Source organism: Takifugu flavidus, chromosome 1, assembly GCF_003711565.1.
Source record: "Takifugu flavidus isolate HTHZ2018 chromosome 1, ASM371156v2, whole genome shotgun sequence".
Classification (NCBI taxonomy): domain Eukaryota; kingdom Metazoa; phylum Chordata; class Actinopteri; order Tetraodontiformes; family Tetraodontidae; genus Takifugu; species Takifugu flavidus.
This window is the reverse complement of record NC_079520.1, coordinates 18,627,325-18,647,916: the sequence shown is the minus strand read 5'-3', so window position 1 is coordinate 18,647,916 and position 20,592 is coordinate 18,627,325.

Here is a 20,592-nt window from a genome sequence, read left to right as displayed (position 1 = left end):
AACTCCCCTGTCAGTCTTTCGTGTGTACTATCTACAGCAAATACTTGACAATATGGAGCAACTTGTGATATTATTAGCATATCCAGCTGCACAACCTTAGCAGCAATGCTGTAATATCCACTTACAGTAAATTGGTACATTTAAGCCCATCTGAGCTGAAAAGCAGGTCAAGTGTCAACGCCGCTTTAGCATGTGCCACGAAAAAGTGGCATTAGCTTTGCTGTCGAAGTTGATATGACACCAGTTATCTTCAACGGGGCAAAGGCAAACAGGAAGTGGAACACTATTGGCCAACAGACTATCTATTATTGAACTCCATAGTCATCAACTACCGTAATTTCCGGACTATAAGCCGCTACTTTTTTCCTACACTTTAAACACTGCGGCTTATTCTACGGTGCGGCTTATTTATGTTTTTTTTTCTCCGTGGCGCACTATCACAACTATTGTGAATCAGTCATTTTTACTAACCCTCATCAACGTGGAAAATACTAGAAGAAAAGCATATGATGCGACTTTTAAGTTAAAAGCGATCACTCTGGCAGTTGAAGAAGGAAATTGAGCTGGCGCACGTAATCTTGGCATAAATTATGGTAATCAATGGCGAGAAGGTGGAGACGCCCGCCTGAAGAACTGATCCAAAGCAAAAGGACGACAAAAGCTTTTAGACGTAAACATCGCAGGTGGCCCAAGCATGAAAACGTTCTGGAAGACTGGGTGAACACACAGAGAGCAGGCGGCCGCGGTGTTTCCGCTGTACAAATCAGACGGAAGGCAAAAGCAATCGCCACCGCGATGAAAATAGAAGATTTTAGAGGTGGGCCATCGGGGAGTTTTAGATTGTTCATTGTTTGAGTAAAAAGCATAAACAACGTAATTTGTGTGTAGCTAATACAAACGTATATTTCAAGGTAGCTGCATTACAGACACCGTTAGAAAAACAAAGCATTTACCGGTTGAATATATCTGTTTATGTTGCTAAGCGGATTAAATTAAAAGAAAAGTTAAAAAATCCTGACGTGATGCAAACTGGATTTAAGGTCTCTGTATAAACATACAAGTGAAAAGAGTGGCTGTTGTTTCTTACCTGTCTGTTTGTCACTTGTCAGTGACTCGTCTCTTACGGTAATAAAAACATATACCAGTACTGAATGTTTTTGATCTAATTTTTCATATTACTACGTGGGATACCTACGACTTAAAATCCAGTGTGGCTTGTATAAGTACAAAATTGATTTTCTTTGTAAAATTAGATTATGCGGCTTATAATCAGGTGCGCTCTATAGTCCGGAAATTACGGTACTATCTTTGCAAGGTCTTCCAATATAAAACAGGGTTTTCCCTAATTAGCATAGCATGCTGACAGCTAGGAAGACATCAGGAGGGACTGAAAAAGTCAGACTAAGGCTTAAAATAATTTAAAAAACTCTTTTTGGACATCAAATGATTACTGCTAAAGGAACCTTTGGTTCATCAAAGGGCCACATTTGAATCTCAAAAGTAAGCAAAATTTGAATATTTTGCAGTGATGTTTCCATTCATTCATGAAGGTAAGATCATCGGTTTTATTTAATAACTACTTGTGTGTGTGTCCTGGCATCCAGAACTCAAAAAGACATTCTTGCTGCGTATCTGCTGTCTCTGTGGTGCAGGGAGCAGCTAACTATCCTGCAGGGAGGCACAGCTGCCACACACACATAACCACACTGCACACAGATAATCTCTCTCACACATACACACACACACGCGCGCGCACAAACACACTCACCTTAAACCCACCCGAGATTTCTCAGGCAACAGATTCAGTGTGAACCCACACACTGTTGAATGCTCACACTCGCTCGCGGAGGGCTGGCCAGAGGGCAGCGTGTCAGGAGGGTGAGCATGGCTGAGGGTGTCTGGAGGCAGCTCTGCCCCCCCTTCCCACACACACACACACACACCACACACACACACACACACACACACACACACACACACACACACACACACACACACAGTCAATAGCCAAGCAGAAAACAAGCTTGGATGGGCCTCCCTGGTCTGGCTGCTGGATGGATCACTTTTTTTTTTGTATTTTTACTTTTGAACTCCAGATTTCATGCTTACAAACGACAGTGCCAGCTCCGAGGCAACAGAGTGATAATGGAATGATGTCATGTCTGAAATGTTTAAACCCATTTTATATGATTAAAAACTCTATTGTTACGTTGTGAACTTCATGCACTCGACACCTCATACAGGAAGATATTTGTGACCATACAAGCTTCCTTTTCCCACTTTCCTCATCAAATTTCAAGGGTTTCTCTAATGTAGCCTAGAGGCTGCTTTGTTCTGCATTACATGTGTTTTATGGTGCCTTGAGTTTTGAGGCACGTTAACAGACGTCTTTCACCACATGTGTTCATCCTATAAGGTGTCCTGTCTGTTTGATCCAAACCAGACTAGGACATCTATGACTGGAGTGGAGATCACAGGGTGGAGTATGTCCTCAGAGAAGAAGAACATGCAGGACACTGCAGTAATATGCATTTTGTGTCTGCTGTGGAATTTGCAGGAGCTTTCAAAACACTTTGCAGTCGAGCTCGCTGGAGCTCTTTCAGTAAGAGTGGGAACTATCCAGTGAAAACTGGTTTGTTTTTATCCAAAATCATCTTCTGTGATTCATCTTCTGTTTGTCCTGTCCCATTGTCAGGTGAATTAAAATACACCAGCTGTGTCAGTCATTTTGTTCCACATGAAATCAAGTTTGTTATAGGCTGCTGCATTTCCTGTCTGCACAGCCATTCTACCCTCAGCTATAAAGGGTAGCTATAAAGAAACATTGAGCTCCTGCATTTCAAGTTCAAATTGATGCATTTCAAATTCAAACTCTGGCCAATCAACAGTTTATTTATTGAATCAGAAAAGGCATTGGTTGGTTACCATGGTAACACAATCCTAATGTATATTCCTGAGATCTATGGTCCGTATTAATAGCCAGTCACATCTGGGATCATCATCAGTCTGTAAGTTCTCCACCTTCTCCCCATCCAGCTACGCTTCAGTGTCCAGAAAGCTTTTGAGATTAAATCTGGATCTTCTTTCTAAAATTGCTGCAATCTTATTGACTTTTGATTTTTTCTATAAATGCTGACAGCTTAATTAAGTTTTGTCTGTTTAATTTTATTCCCCTAAGACTGAATTCCAGTTATTGGTTGTGATTTATGTGTGTTACAGGATTCTGGAGATGACTTCTGGATGTTACAGCCATCTGGGATGGATTCTGCCCCTGGACCAAGCAAAGGAAAACATGGCTGCAGCAGAAAGTGGCTCCACTTTCTCCCACCCCTTCTCCTCCTCTAAGTCCTCCTGCTTCACCTGCTCCCACTCCTCCACCTCCTCAGCTTTCCACATCATCAGGAGGTGAGTAACCAGACACAGATTTGAAGGTTACAGATGGTTTCTCAGACCATCACTGATGGAAATACTTGTCAAGCATGGGTGAGTTCTGCAAAACAAACTTGTTCTTATATAAGAAAACTTGCTTTGTTTGGATTTCTGTTCAATTCTCACTTACATCACTCATCCCAATGCTGTGGTAACTTCTCCAGAAATGAACAGAAATCCTTCTGGTGACTTCAGAACCTGTGTGTGACCCTTCTCTCTCTGTGTCTTTGTCATCTCCAGCCTGATGACACATTATTAAAGATGTCCAAGGTAGTTTTCTATGTCAACTGGACTGGGTTTCTTCTCTTGAAGACATTTCGCCTTCTATCCAGAAGGCTTCTTCAGTTCTTATTAAAGATGCTTACAGAGCACAACAAGCAGAAGCAGCAGTCACACTGAAGGCCACACATGTAATCCAAGTTTAGGGTTCTAAACAGGCTTTAGTGGGTCCAGCTGGTCTCCACTACATTCATATGATTTTATTTGGGTTAACTTGTTTCCATAAAGGTGGGATATGTCTGCAGTGGAGAATCCCTGAATCAGATGATGAATGTTGGATTTTAAAGGCCTGATTTTTTTCCAATGCCTTGATTAGATTAGGTGGTAAACAGTGCAGAGTCCCATCTGTCATCAAAACTGACTTTTCTGCAAGGAAGCTAAAAACGAGCCACCAAACGCCTTCATGCCTTTTCTGAAGGGGCCCTCAGAATTCCTTCAGAATGGGAGCAGAGTCTTGAACGCCCACCTAGGGAAGACAGTCAGAGTTTTCCTCGTTTCAGCCGATCAATATTACAAAATGAATGCAGCCATTTTCTCCATCAGAGCTTGAATCTTTAGTTGCTTTATTGTTTGGCACTGATGGAGGGTGAGCACCACAGGTGGATGGATTTGTTCACCTGTTCTCGTGTGTGTTCATGTGTGCACATTGGCACCTCTGTGGAGGCTGTTTTCTCTTCACTTTGCAAAGAAGAGCGGGTCAAATATTTCAGTGATGCTGAGCAACACAGAATGAGGCATCCTGAGTGGAGCTGCAGAGGAAACTTTGGGAACTATGGACGTCTCCAGGAGGCTGACGGGCCATCACACAGCTCCTGTTTAGTTCCACTGTCTTCACCACATCACCATCACCTGACCTGGGCGTCAAGTGTTTGTGTTTAGGGCAGAAAAGCATCACAAAGAGGGAAGAGGAAGTGTAGCTCCACATCTGCCCCTGGCAGAGGAGAGCAGACAAAGAAACACCTGTGTGAGGAGGGCAGAGGAGCCACAGCAATGATTCAGGCTCCTCGTGCACATCCAGGATGCTGCAGCCTGCAAACCTTCAACCTTATTTCCTACAACCAACACACTTCCAGAGTTCCACCACCAAGCGCCACATACGTTCCTAATGAGGCCACCTACATCCCATATGCCAGCATATAGGTGCTCCTCCAACTGGAAATATATTGTGAAACTGAGAGACTTCTGTGATTTTCTTTGATTTGTTTTGTATCTATTCTGTAAATAAAAGTGACCCAAATGAGAAGATGGTTGTTGCAGCAGTCTTTCTCTCAGCATCCTGTCTGTCCTCATCACTTCAGAATATGTTTATTTTGCCTCCTCTTGAGATGGTCTCCATAGTTCTCCTTCAGGTTTTCCAGTGAATCAGAATTGTTGACCACAAAAAGGAAAATCTGTGTTTGAGATGAACTGGACCAGAACAGACTGACTGATGGACTCACATAAAAGTTCACGAGTGCTGAGTAATTCAGATGAAACTTACATCTCCAGTGTGAGATGTTGGTTTTTTAGCAAATATCTAGTTAATTATATGGCTTTATCAAAAACATCCATCCTTTATTTGTGATTTTAAGCTAAAATACATGCTCATTAACAGTTCAGCTGTACTACCGGTAATATAATGACGGCAGAGTGTCGAATCATCACTTTTGTGACCTCGGTGTCATGTGACTCCAGGCACTCTGAAGGGGGCCGACATAAAGGTCCACCAAAGGACAGAGCAGCCCCCACCCCCCATGTCTGTGGTAAAGTGCCCTTTCATTTGTGAGCAGTCTATTGGATTCATCCTCAGCTCCATATCTCATCTGGATGGACAGATGAAACCTTTTAGCATCTGCATGTGACACACACAAAGGCTTCCTTCCACAAACACCAGCAGCACTTTTGATGACTTTAGCAGCAATAAATGAGAGCAGGTTTGAGAATCTATTGCCCTGAAGATGTATTGGTGATTTGATGCAGCACGACAGGCTTCTTTTTTCCTCCCAGGTGATCTTCCAGTTTAAAATCTGAAATACAGACAGGAAAACTGGTGAACACAAATTACCTTCTGTCCAGTGAACTGAGGCTGATGACAAGATTAAATCTCTGTGGCGATTTTAATGGCATGCCTTCTTCTCCATTTCCATCCCAACATTACTCACTACAGGAGGCGCTGATCTTTCTTACACAGCTGGGCATTTAATTTTGAAGTACCGCTCTCTTAAACATCAACTATCAGTCAAAACTACATATTTGAAATAAACCGCGTCGTTTCACCGTTGTTTCCACTGATGACAGCCTGAAATTTTCCTCAGCTCGTCCTGCTTTCTGCTCCTCAGCCCTCCCCCTCTGACATTTACCACAAGGGGTTAATTAAAACTGATTGGCTCCTCGGGAGCTACACCTGCCTCTGACAGGTAGGTATCTGGCTCACATGAACTGTGTGTGTGTGTGTGTGTGTGTGTGTGTGTGTGTGTGTGTGTGTGTGTGTGTGTGTGTGGTGTGTGTGTGTGTGTGTGTGCGCTCATGTAAACGCACACGTCTGTTAGCTCATCATGTGCTCTGCTGCTCTGAGCGGTCTCATTAGATCCGTGTGTGAGTGGCCCGTCTCTTCTGCCTGCTCTCATGTGTAGCCCCCAACAGCTAACCGGGCATTTGCATGTGATTTGAGATACATATGCATTTCATTTGTGTGCGTCTCCTGTTCTCTGAGCCACTCAAGAACCTCATGCTTGATGTGCTGATTAGACCCTGCACGCCGGAACCAATCGCTGCCTGCCTGTCAGAGCTGCTGCAGGAGCAGACGTACTTACGCACAATTACTCTAACCCATATCGCTCACGTAGCAGCTCATGTTTCCCGACTATGTTCTGTGATGAGAGGAGAAAAGGCCCCGAGTGCAACACGTGTGCACCATCAGGTGATGTGAATGAAACGGCAAGGTGCACGTGTGAGCGCACGAGTGTTTACACATGTTTACAGGTAAGAGAGGTGTTTGTTAGCAGAGGCAAGACCTCATGTTGTATAACAGCCCAGGCAGTGCACATAAGCAGGCTCACAGGCGCACACACACACACACACACACACACGCACACACACACTTAGAGAGAGACAACTCCTGCTGCCAGGCTGGCAAGCAGAACAGTCAAATTAGTCACTAGAGAACAAAGTGATCCAAGAACTCTGCTGGGAGAAGGTGAAGGGAAAATGCAAGAGAACAGGGAGCAGAGTAGGCAGAGACAGAGCGATGAAGACGGGGCCAGGAAGGAAAGAGCGTGGAGACGTGACGAAGAGGTGTCGGAAAATTACGGTGCTGTAAAAGGCAGAGGAGTTGACAGAGAGAGGTGGAGGCTGGTAACAAACGGGAGCGATGTGACAACGTTAATGCAGGCGGAATACACGTAACACTACCGGGAAAAGATGGCGTTAACCTTGGAGCGGATGTCAGATATTTCTTTTTTTAGGAAAGCAGAAACCAGTATAAACAGGTGGTTTCTCATGCCAAACTTGGCCCCTCTTATATATAATTAGTCGCATGAAAATCCTGAAAACATGAAGCACCCTTTGGTCAAGCTTCACCCTCAGAAGGAACATATATAATGTCGTCTATACAGTGTAACTCTCAGAAGCTTTGTACTTCAGGATGACAGGAGGGTAACCTTCATATTGAGGATTTGGATTCTTGAAAATGTCCTTGAATAAAAATGTATCCTGATAAAATCTCCATCGGCATCTTTTCTTGCTGTGAGGATGCTAACATTGGCTATGATAAATGCTAATACAGTAGTTAGGTTTAATGTTTTTCTTAGACCTGTTGTTGAATTTAAATGAGCATCAAAATGTCAAAGAAAAACTAATTTATCTCTGAAAAAATACATGTAGCGATGGATGCTAATTGGTCATCAGAGAACTGAAGAAAACATTAGATGACTTACAGTGTGAAGCCTTGCAGCTATTGGAAAAGCTTTTATCTCCCTTTAAAAGCAGGTTTAGCTCACAAATTCACCACTTTATGCTAGACCTTAAAGCCACTTTTACATTAAGTGATTCTCACTGGCGCAAACTTGCACTGTGAAAGAGTTAAAAACCATTTTAGCAACACATTAGACAGAATCTGATCAATTAGATTACACCACCAGAGCACCACGATTACATTTTGTGCGTGTAATTCAGCCAAAGGCAGCAACCTGTGATGCTCTGATCCCTAAATGCACAAGTTGAGAGTAACCCAGCACAGCTGAATTTTTGTTGAATTTAACAAATACCCTGCCTCCAGGGTGGGACCGATCTTGTTCACGCATTGTTTCAGCCACTGAAGATTGAATCATCATCATTACAATGGAGAGTAAAACATGCAGCCCCCGCCATTAATGTTGAGCTTCCATTAAGCAGCACAGTTTATCCCAATATTGTGTAGTTTATATTATCAGTTAGCTCCAACATCAGTAAACCTCATGATAGAGGGGGGGAGGAGGTCAGCATGGGCCATAGGTGACAATTTTCTGTCAACCATGAGATTACAGCGCCATGCATGATGTGACCTCTACTGCAGGATAAAGCGGCGTACTCTCAGCTGTTTCTGGTGAATTATGAATCAGGGGTCAAGATTGATTCAGACTGGCTTTGCAGAACTGCTGATATATATTAAAGATGGAGAATAATAATCGTCTTAGGGCTTCTGCAGCTGACTTGAGTGACAAGCTGTTTTTCCTCCTCCAAGCTCTTGCTGAACATCCAGACACCACGCCGTGACTCTTTTATACTTGGAACACTCTGCTATTAGAACTGCCTTGTACCTTTTTTCTGTTCTTTATGGATGGCTTCTTCTTAATTCATAACCTCTACCATTGCAACCATCCATCTTTGGAATTTCGACTCGATAGTTGCCTCCCCCAGCCTTTAAGGGTCTGTACAATAATTACCAAGTCTACCAAACAACATTATTGCGTAATTATCATTGCAATTATCAGGCGTATTTATGTTGTTTCTTGCTCAAAAAGTACCTGCCAAGACCTTTTTGAGTCCGTTTCTCGAAATTTGACTCGACATAAACTGTAAAGTCAGAGAAAGTTCTACCCTTGAATTTTATTCAGCTTTGATTAAATATTTTTGATTTGTGCCAACAAAAAGAAAAGAAAAGCTTTTTGCGCTTGTTTACAGGTACCAACCAGAGGAATAAACCATTCCTCTATAAAGGAAACAACGTCTTTCTCACCTTTTTTAATCCTTTTCTTTCGTTACAGCCATGTTTTGGTACATTGTCCACCTAATGGGAATGCACGTAATAAACTTTCATGTTATTATTGTTTTGTGGACCTATTGTACAATTGATTTAAATGTTTAAATGAATAAGAGGCAGCCTGTGTTCTGACTAGAGCATCAGCCAGCATCTCCCCATGTGTTTTTGATCCCACAAACTGTTGGCGGTGTCTTTTTGTCTTTTCAGTCCACTTACCGTACTCAGCCTGAATAGACCCACAGCGAGGGAACGTAATCTCTGAACTGAGCCAGGCTGAACCTGATCCAGACCCGCAACCATGCTGTCCAGCTAATTATGCAAGGCTGCAGACAGCAATGCGAGGGTGTTGGCGGTGGGTGTTTAGAAGACACAAGATCAAAACAGGGAGAAAATAAAGAAATTAAAGCTAAGACAGCATTGAAGACAGCATGTAAGCGGCGATGGCCAAGGTGACGGTCACGGGGGGATGTCTGCAAAGAGGGGGGTGTGAAAGCATGTGGGGGAGGGCGGCTGCGGGGCGGCTGCTGAGGTTTGTCCTTTGGCTGATGGTCAATTAGGAACGATGAGAGTAACAGAGCATGGTGATCTGTGTCCGCGTCTGCTGGGAGCTCTCAGCTTGTTTACTCTTCTGCTGAAGGAGACAGCTGAGGCACCTCCAGCACCGAGACGGTAAAGCTCCGTTACACAAATATTAATGAGGGGAAGCCGTGTCTCTTTCTGGAGCTTAAAACCCTATAAGATTTTTGTCTAAATGTGCAACGTTCCCAAAGGTATATTCATTAAAAGGCAAAAATCCTGAAATTCTTTCTTGTAAATGGTGTACCGGACATCTGTTACAATTCTTTGTGTCTTTTCCAGAGGCCCAAATGTTAAATTAACTTTCTTTTTTTTTTAAAACCATATTTCACCTTGACAAGCTACATTTTTAAAAAAAAAAGCAAACCTCTGAGCAAGTGTTTGTCGCGTGTTTATGTGCCAGGACTTTCTTCTTCATCTGACAAGCCCCGCTATGAAGGAGAGGAGGAAGAAAAGAAGCCCTCATTTAACAGTTCTACACCAGCAGGGCCAGTTTACGCGTTCCTGGCCAATCTCTATTGAGGGCTGATGATGTGGGCAGACGTACGCTGTGCACCATCCTTTACCCAGCATTCCTATGTTTGTCTGTGCTTCTATAAAAGACACGTAGTTTGGCCATTGTGTGTTTGTGTGCATGGCAGCTGGCTGGCTGCTGGCTGGCTGGCTGGCTGGTATGGGGAGGGCGAAAGAGACGTGTGGGCAGAATGCTAACTCAGGTTAGGCACAAATATATCTTTACAACTATTTTTACACAACCACACACCTACCGGATATATCTAAAATGCTGTCAACACTGATAAGTGCTCACTATTCAGCAGTACGGTGCATGACAAATATGATCACTTTCTCACTTTCCTGTCAGAGGAACAATGGAGAAGCCTCTTTGTAGGAGCTCCGATTCCTCAGCAGCTCCACCCCTTGTGGTTAGGTTCAAAGCACATCATGGGGGTGAGAGGTGTGAATTCATTTGTGGGTGTAATTATGGGCTTCCCCCTCCAGAGTAATCATGAACTATTACAAAAAAAATGCCCTCAGCTCAACCCCCAACGATACCAGTTAACAGCTACGTTTCAGTAGGAGGTGGCAGAAAAGAGGCCAACTACCTGCAAACTGGAGAGAGAGAGAGAGAGAGAGAGAGAGAGAGAGGGAGAGGAAGAGAGAGAGAGAGAGAGAGAGAGAGAGAGAGAGAGAGAGAGAGAGAGGACATTCAGGAAGTACAGATTTGCCCTTTCCCATAACCAAAGGCATTGGCTCCGTTCATGAAACATCTCAATTGAAGTATGAAGTGTGTGAAAGGGTGGATAAAACCTGAGATTGGACTTAGATTCCTGCAGAACTCCAGTTGCTAATGTAATTGAAATATGAAAAATTGACCAATTACAGCCGTGAAGAAATAAGATAGTTAGGTATTGTGTTTATGCTTAATGTCACGTGTGCTTATCACTTTAGCTTACCTTTAAAATGATCCGACACACCTAACAAGCAAACTCTGCCTGTTGCCATGTGTGAAATCAGCTTTAGCAGCAGTCAAGCATGAATCTAGTGTGATGTTATATTTGCATAAAGAAATCCAAAGTTATGTCAAAATACAGCAACTTACCTGAGCCATGAATGGACTCATCATAGCAGAGATACAATTGCCTTTAACTGCAAACATGAACAGTTTATTGTGATTTCAGGAGCGTTACACTGAAAAATGGGGGGCTGGTGGAAAGAAAAAACCATCCATTATAATGTGGATCTTTAATAGGAAGAGGTTGTATGATTCTTGTCATTTTCCTGTAAAAGGAAGATAAAGAAAAATAACCTTCAAAATACAGACAGGAGAACACGGAACATAATTTACCTCAACGGGCGAAACTGCTTTGCTATCGAAATACTGAAAAATATGTTCCAAGCTGGGGAACTATCCTTTTACCCTTCACTTGCACCTCACGCTGATACTTTCATAGGTTTCATATCACCTGATAGCGCCTGTGCATGAATGAACACAATCCCATAATCAGTGACAGGCAATTAAACACCAAAATGCCAAATTTAAATATTTGATGGAGCGACACAGAGGGTAATTGAAGGTCATTGGCCAGAGACCGATGAGGTCATCTAAGCCAACAAAGGGCACAACAAATGTGGAAACGATGCGTCCCATATCTTCTCAAATGCCTGCAGCAGAGAGCAGCGTCTGTTTAGGAAAGTAAGCGCTTCAGAGAGGCCTAGGCTGTCTCACAAGGTGGTCTGAGCATCTGCAAAGACTACAATAACAAGAAGAAGGGACAACAAGATGGAGAAAAGAGGGATACAAGAAAGAAAGGTCACTGTGTTTGCTTTATTGAGAGGGAACTCTAGTGAACATTTCTGTCACTTTGTGTTGACACAGCAGGGAGTGACAGCCAGACGAGGGCCAGAATAAAGGAGAGGAGAAACACTGCAAAGAGGAGTGTTTATTCTTGTATTCTTCCCTCCTCTGGCTGGCATTTTCCCTCCGTTTTTGTCCACTCAGTGGTGTGTGTGTGTGTGTGTGTGTATGTGTGTGTGCACACCCTCGGGCACACTTGAATCTTTTACTGATTACCTCACACACGTCAGGTCTTTCTGGAGGGCTTTTAACGGTTGAGGATTATCAGGCAGCCAGAGCTTTTTAACCCTTTCTCTGCCCCCGAGGCAGCTGACAGAAGCCCTCATTGTGTCTGAAGCCACAGAGATGAAGCGTGAAGCACGGTGATTTGTGTTTTATTCAGCTCGATGTCCATAAATCTGGAAATCAAAGGATTAACACCAAACCTGCCGAGTGTCTCTGAGCAAAACTAACCAAAGTTCTTTAGAGTTTTTATGCTGTTCTTTGTACCAACCAGACAACAGAGCTGATGAAGAAATGTGCATTTTGCCTGAGGTTTGTCCACAAGGATTATACTTTCATATGATTTAAAATTCAAGTATTTGAGTATTTCCTCTAAAAATGGTTACAGATTAACTTTCTTCCCACCCAAAGGCCAGTTATCAGAGTCAGTTTATCTATTTCTTTCTCATCAGGCTTTTAATTACAATCCATAAGTGAGCCAGCATTGACGTTAGCATTAGCACTACCGCCATTGATCCTTGATTGGATTTTGGGTTTAGGATGTTCACTTATCTTTTTGTTGTGTATCGGTGGTACTTATTAACACAGACAGCTTGTGCAACCATTCAGAGCAGAACGAAGTTTCCTTTAGCAGGACTGAAAGGCAGCCAACGCCATCCCACCTGCTCATACATTTCTCTTGTTATGTATGAAATGAATAATTCCAAGTGTTTATGCTGCTGAGAGCAGAGTGAATAATAATACACAGCTCTGTAACTAAAGCTACATGTTCAAGGCCTCCGTGCCGTCTCTGGGGTGGTCAAACCTCTGCTCCCTCTCCACACGTCTTCTTCTGTTTCATCCATGTCCTGCCCATCCTCTTCCATTGAATTTCTATTTAACATGACAATAGATGTCTGCTGAGACCCTCTCCCACATACGGCCCTGGCCACTGCTGGCTACCGACAGTGCTTCCCCATCCCTGGGCTGTAAAGGCCCCGACGAGATCAACTATGCCCCCTGTAAACTGAAAACTCCACACGTTATGTGTCTGTCTGCTGCGCTATAGTAGAGCCGTTAGCTTTAAGCACTCTGGTTTTGTCAGGGCTGGGAGGGAAGGAGACCTCGGTTTTATGTACCCAATGGCGCATAACAGTCAATGGACAGGAAAGCTGTTAAAGACAAATTGTTCTGTCTTTAACTTGAAAGGGAAATTAAAGAATAATGGTGGATAACCAGGTTGTCTCAAGCTCAGACATATATAAAAGGCTGTGGATTTATGTAATCTGGTGCAGTTTAACCAGAAAGCTGCCTTTATTTATTACAAATTAATGCAGTCTTGATACAATAATTCTTCATTTTTGTTTGTTTGATGTTCATAGATGTGCTTCCTGTCTCACAATGTATTTTGTTGCATAAAGAAAACATAGACTTATTAATGTTTAATTATTTCTATAAACTAGAGAGTGATTTTGAAAATGTAATTCACTTTTGATACTAGACCTCGATCTAATGATTGCTCCACAAGCAGCCGTTTCCTGATGATTCCATCTTCTGTCCACTTTTGGCCAAAATAAAAGGGGGATAATAATGCTACCTCTACTGCCCCCACCCCAACCCCCAAACCCCCCAACCTGTCCTTCTTGACACTGACTAGAGGTCAGAAGGGTTACAGATGACCAAAGCCTCTCTAGCTGCAGCCAGAGGTGATTGGCCTCATCTGAAGGGCCGGTTTCCTACAAAAAAAATCTGCAATTAAGCTGCAGTACAGTGAGGAGAGTCTCCATTTGATTGGAAAAGGGTTGTGTTTTGATGTGTGCAGTGTGTGTGTGTTTGTGTGTGTGTGTGTATGTGTGTGTCTGTGTGCGTTTCTAAATGAGTGGGGTTAAAACTTGGGGAATTCACTCAAGTTGTGGATGTAATACATGAATATTAGTACAAAGGCTGGGGTTAATCTGTTTGATTTGTTTGTTTGTGTGTGTGTGTGGGTGTGCGTGTGTGTGTGTGTGTGTGTGTGTGTGTGTGTGTGTGTGTGTGTGCGCGCATGGCTCAGACCTTGGGAGGGCTGCCTTTACAAGCCCGAGCTTGCCCAAATGCCACTAAGCCTGTCAGAAATGAGAGATGAGTGCAGCACAGAGCACGAGAGCCAATGAAACATATTCACCTGTCAGTCATCTGAAAACAAATCTGAGCCCAACCGTCTCATGGAGGCAGTGATATACGATACAGCCTTGCTTAATGCCGCGTTTCTGTTGTAAAATCACTTCGTTTTAATCACTCCTTTGCCCAGAGTGAGGAGAGAAAACAAAGAGGGAAGTTCTTATCTATTAAAGGGAAGAGCTGCATCCAACTGGTATTGACGCAGGTGACCCACAGCAAACATATTGGAGAGTTTAAGATAAAACATTTGAACAACAAAGATGGGAGGAAAGCTGTTAGTTTAACCACAGTCCTGTCCAGCACATGACAGAAGCTGTTGCAGGTCCTTTGGGGACACGGGGTCACTTGTGGAATTTTCCACCTGTTGGACCCAATGGACATGAAGACATTTTCTATGGTACTGGGTTGTTAGGCGCCTTAAGTGATTCATCTCACTTACCAGACAATAAGCTGATTGCCAAAGTCCAAAATCAATTTAAAATGAGCTTCTCAGCAATCAATCAATACAGCTGTGCAGCGATATTAGAATTTTCAAGTGAGTTGCAGACACAGTGAAGGGAGAAAATTGCGCCTTCTACGGGTTTTTTGAGATTGTAGCGCTTACCTTGATGGGACTCATCATATGGTGCACAATGGCGCCCAAAAATATTCCATGAGACATTGATTTGGATTGAGCCCTGATTTTTCCCTCTGGAAGAGAAAGATGGGATGTTAAGACCTCCCAGTTGAGGTTTTTTTGCACAAAAACACAGCATAAGCACCATCACTTTGCATAAATCAGTTGTATATTAGTCAAAAACATGTTTGATATCTAATTTTTGGGAGAGTTCACAATAGACAGTCTTGCTTATGGTAAAATGTGACAGTCTTTGTACCACTGTGTTCTAAGAACCATTCTTGTACATATTCATCCTCTTGTTAAGAGTGTGGTTACTCTTGTTAAGAGTGGATGATTTGCTTTAATGCAGCTTTTATGAATGATTAAAGGCGCCTTTGGCACCTGGATATATCTGACCAGTTACAGTCCACCATGCTGTCGCATGACAACCATGGCAAAAATGAGCAATGCCTCGGTGATACATGATAATATGAAATTATTTCTGCTTGGTTAGCTCATGATGGCTGAAGGACAGTGACATAGTCCAGTGTGGAGGAAACCACCTGCGCCTGTATCCACTTTCACCATTTGTACATCCTTCATGTCCAACGCTGCTGAGTCACGGTTGCTCATCACACCACCACAACTGAGCTGGCAGTTTGTCCTGTGGAGACAGGCCCAGACTTGCCTTAACGATGATCAGTCCTGCTTGTCTTACACTGGACACAATGGGCTCGGACAAACAGTGGAGATGTTGACCCATCTCAGAATTAACTGAAATAGCATGAAGTGAAGAAACCGGACTATTTCATCCAGAACAATTGGACAATAACTGGGAGATCCACATTCCACTGATGTGTGTCAGGGTCAGGTGTGTCACTTTACAAAAGATTTAACATAGAATTGATTTATAATGATTAGACTTTATAACTGTAACAACGCTTGCATGCTGATTTGAAATTTGACTGGGGGCCTAATTTTGACATATGAGGAACACCTGTATTCATTTTTCATGCTAGTACTTTGTACAATACCATTTGTGTACCATAGTGCATACCCACCCCCACCCCCCAAAAAATCTATGTTATTCAAACACTCATATTCTTAAATAAATACAGTACTATGCAAATGTATGTATAGCTGGAAGAAGAGAGAAAGCATCCATCACGCAGATTCTGAAGAGACACTCAAGGAAAGATCGTTTTGGTTTTTAACCAAGGTGTGTGTGTGCATGTGTGTGTGTGTGTTGTGTGTGTGTGTGTGTGTGTTGTGTGTGTGTGTGTGTGTGTGTGTGTGTGTGAGATTAGCCTGCTAGAATAAGAGTTAATTTCAAGTGAGGACACATGGCAAGGCAGAATAGGTTTGTCCTCTGGAGTTGAAACAGCAAACATCTAATGTTGCTTTGCCCGTCCTCAAAATTCAGAGCAATCTGTTGTTAATGTTTCTGGTTTTGCCTCCTCATAACAGTTTACTTCAATAACTTACACCAGGGACATGGAATGTTACCTCTCTGGTAGGAAAGGAGCCTGAGCTGGTGCACGAGGTTGAGAAGTTCCGACTAGATATAGTTGGCCTCACCTCGACGCACAGCAAGGGCTCTGGAACCAGTCTTCTCGAGAGGCGTTGGACTCTCTACCACTCTGGAGTTGCCGATGGTGAGAGGCGATGGGCAGGGGTGGCAATTCTTGTTGCTCCCCAGCTCAGTGCCTGTATATTGGAGTTTACCCCGGTGGGGAGCTTCGCCTTCGGGTGGGGGGACGGATCCTGACTGTTGTTTGTGCCTATGGCCCAAACAGCAGTTCAGTTATCCACCCTTTTTGGAGTCCTTAGAGGGAGTGCTGGAGAGTGCTCCTTCTGGGGGCTCCCTCGTTCTCCTGGGTGACTTCAATGCTCACGTTGGCAATGACAGTGTGACCTGGAGAGGTGTGATTGGGAAGAATGGCCCCCCTAATCTGAACCAAAGTGGTGTTTTGTTATTGGACTTCTGTGCTCGTCTCAGATTGTCCATAACAAACACCTTGTTCAGGCATAAAGGCGTCCACATGTGCACTTGGCACCAGGACGCCTTAGGCCACAGATCGATGATCGACTTTGTGGTCATGTCATCGGATTTGCGGCCGCATGTTCTGGACACTCGGGTGAAGAGGGGGCGGAACTGTCAACTGATCATCACCTGGTGGTGAGTTGGCTCCGATGGTGGGGAAGGATGCCGGACAGACCCGGCCGACCCAAACGTATTGTGAGGGTCTGCTGGGAACGCCTGGCAGAGTCTCCTGTCAGAAGGAGCTTCAACTCACGCCTCCAGGTGAGCTTTGACCATGTCCCGGGGGAGGCGGGGGACATTGAGTCCGAGTGGACCATGTTCCGTGCCTCCATTATTGAGGAGGCTGACCGGTGCTGTGGCCGCAAGGTGGTTGGTGCCTGTCGCAGTGGCAATGCCCGAACCCGCTGGTGGACACCGGCGGTGAGAGATGCCGTCAGGCTGAAGAAGGAGTCGTATCAGGCCTTACTGGCCTGTGGGACTCCTGAGGCAGCAGATAGGTACCGGCAGGCCAAGCGGAGTGCAGCTACAGCTGTTGCCGAGGCAAAGACCCGGGCATGGGAAGAATTCGGTGAGGCCATGGAGAACGACTTTCGGACGGCCTCGACAAGGTTCTGGACCACCATCCGGTGTCTGAGGAAGGGGAAGCAGTGCACTGTCAACGCTGTGTGTAGTGGTGACGGTGTGCTGCTGACCTCAACTCGGGATGTTGTGGATCTGTGGAAGGAATACTTTGAGGACCTCCTCAATTGCACCAACATGCCTTCCAGTGAGGAAGTAGGGCCTGGGGACCTGGGATAGGCTCTCATATCTCCGGGGCTGAAGTTGCTGAGGTAGTCAAAAAACTCCTCTGTGGCAAGGCCCCGGGGGTGGATGAGATCCACCCGGAGTTCCTTAAGGCTCTGGATGTTGTAAGGCTGTCGTGGTTGACTCGACTCTGCAACATCGCATGGAGGGGCGGTGCCACTGGATTGGCAGACCGGGGTGGTAGTCCCTTTTTTATAAGAAGGGGGACACGAGGGTGTGTTCCAACTATAGGGGGATCACACTCCTCAACCTCCCTGGTAAGGTCTATTCAGGGGTACTGGAGAGGAGGGTCTGCCGGATAGTCGAACCTTGGATTCAGGAGGAGCAATGTGGTTTTCGTCCTGGGCGTGGAACAGTGGACCAGCTCTACACCCTCAGCAGGGTCTTCGAGGGTGCATGGGAGTTTGCCCAACCAGTCCACATGTGTTTTGTGAACTTGGAGAAGGCATTCGACCGTGTCCCTCGGGGGTCCTGTGGGGGTCCTCCAGAGTATGGGGTGTCGGGCCCGCTGATACGGGCCGTCCGCTCCCTGTACGATCGGTGTCGGTGTTCATAATTTTTATGGACAGAATTTCTAGGTGCAGTCATGGTGTTGAGGGGTCCGGTTTGGTGACCTAAGGATCGGGTCTCTGCTTTTTGCAGATGATGTGGTCCTGTTGGCGTCATCGGCCTGTGACCTCCAATGATCACTGGATCGGTTCGCCGCCGCATGTGAAGCGGCTGGGATGAAAATCAGCACCTCCAAATCTGAGGCCATGGTTCTCAACGGAAAAAGGTGGAGTGCCTTCTCTGGGTCAAGGAGGAGGAGTTCAAGTACCTCGGCGTCTTGTTCACGAGTGAGGGAAGAATGGAGCAGGAGATCGACAGGCGGATTGGTGCGGCATCCGCAGTAATGCGGACTCTGCACCGGTCCGTAGTGGTGAAGAGAGAGCTGAGCCAAAAGGCGAAGCTCTCGATTTACCGGTCGATCTTCGTTCCTACCCTCACCTATGGTCATGAGCTTTGGGTAATGACCGAAAGAACAAGATCACGGGTACAAGCGGCCAAAATGAGCTTCCTCCGTAGGGTGGCTGGGCTCTCCCTTAGAGATAGGGTGAGCAGCTCTGCCATCCGGGAGGAGCTCGGAGTAGAGTCGCTGCTCCTCCGCATTGAGAGGAGCCAGATGAGGTGGCTTGGGCATCTAGTCAGGATGCCCCCTGGACACCTCCCTGGTGAGGTGTTCAGGGCATGTCCCTCCGGTAGGAGACCCCCGGGAAGACCCAGGACACGTTGGAGAGACTATGTCTCTCGACTGGTCTGGGAACGCCTGGGGATCCCTCTGGATGAGCTGGAAGAAGTAGCTGGGGAGAGGGAAGTCTGGGCTTCTCTCCTTAGGCTGCTGCCCCCCGACCCGACCCCGGATAAGCGGTAGAGGATGGATGGATGGATGGAACTTACACCAATGGGAAACCTATGAAACCAGGATGTTTTTTAAAGATCAGCATTGATACATTACATTTACACACATGTTCAGGACTACATGTTTTGTCTGAATGTTACGACAACATTTGAAGTAAAAGCTATGATAAGAAGCTATGATGCCCTGATCCATATGGCAACAGGACAGCACAGCAGGGTTGGACAAATTCAAATGTTCCTCTGGTTTAAGAAGCACTTGTGTGATGTAATCAGATGGAAGGGGACCCTCAATCCTTCCTGTTGGTGTATAATTAGATGCTTTGGGGATTAAGGTGGAAACAAATGCAAATGACCTGTAAGACAAAATAATGACTTTGAAGAAAAACACCAATGAAGAAGAATATTAGAGGTGTGGTATTTGTGTGGGGACAGCATACAATTATTATATAATGTCAGTGGAGAAAAGGAGGGTTGCGAGTGTCGGTCCAGGTGGTGCACGGGACCAGGCACGTGCACCAGCAGGTGCCTATAGCATTACTGCCATAGGTGGATCATCAGACAGGTGCATGGCCTCCTCTTCCTCATAAGCACTCACGCACGCACGTACACACATATACACACACGGGCGCAAGTGCACGCATACGCACACAACCCCCCCACACACACACACCTTCACCTGTTGGCCTGGGAGCTGATTTCTGCTTGGTGTGCGCATGCGCGCGCAAGCGTGCATGTGTGCGTGCGCGCGCGTGTGTGTGTTCTTGATTGTTCCAGGCACAATGAAGAGAGAGGGTCTGTCATTGGCCACCTGTTGGCCAGCTGTCAGGGTCCCGTTTCAGAGTGGTTTTTCTATGCAAGATCGACATCTACCCGTCAGTCTGTCTGTCCGTCCGCCCGCCATCCGTCCGTCTGTCCGACCAACTGACCGACCGACCACTAACGTGGATATTTCTCATCGCTTCGGCTGCCAGACATCCATCATGTACCTAAGCGGTGCAGCTGGTTAGGCCGGTGAACTCGTGGTATCCCATGGACCACGAGGGGTCTGGACAAGATGAGACAGATAATTCAGTTGAATTTGTGTCTGTGGGACATCAGGACGGATTGAGAACAGATGAGCTACAAAGACAAAGAAAAGGAGAGATTGAAAAAGAGTAACAAATGAGCTGCCAGGATGGAGGTGGGTTTAAGGAGAGTGTCAGGAGATTGTGGGGGTTTCCTCTCAGGAGTCAGCGGGGATATAATAGTGGCTGTGCAAGGGGGGAGGGGGATTTTTTGGCAATGGCAACATCTCATAAATACAGACCCTTTTCTATTGCATGGGAATTAATTTCATGCTATAACAATCATTGGCCTTACCTGTCCTTGGGTGCCCTCAGAGTCATCATTGCCAACATATTTTGTTTAGGAAAATGATTCTAAATCTGAGAATTTGTTGTTCAATTGCATTGTGTCCAAGATGAACAAGCAGCGTGTTCTAAATCTCACAGCATCTTTCAGCAGCCACTATGAAAAAGCGTCCCCCCAAA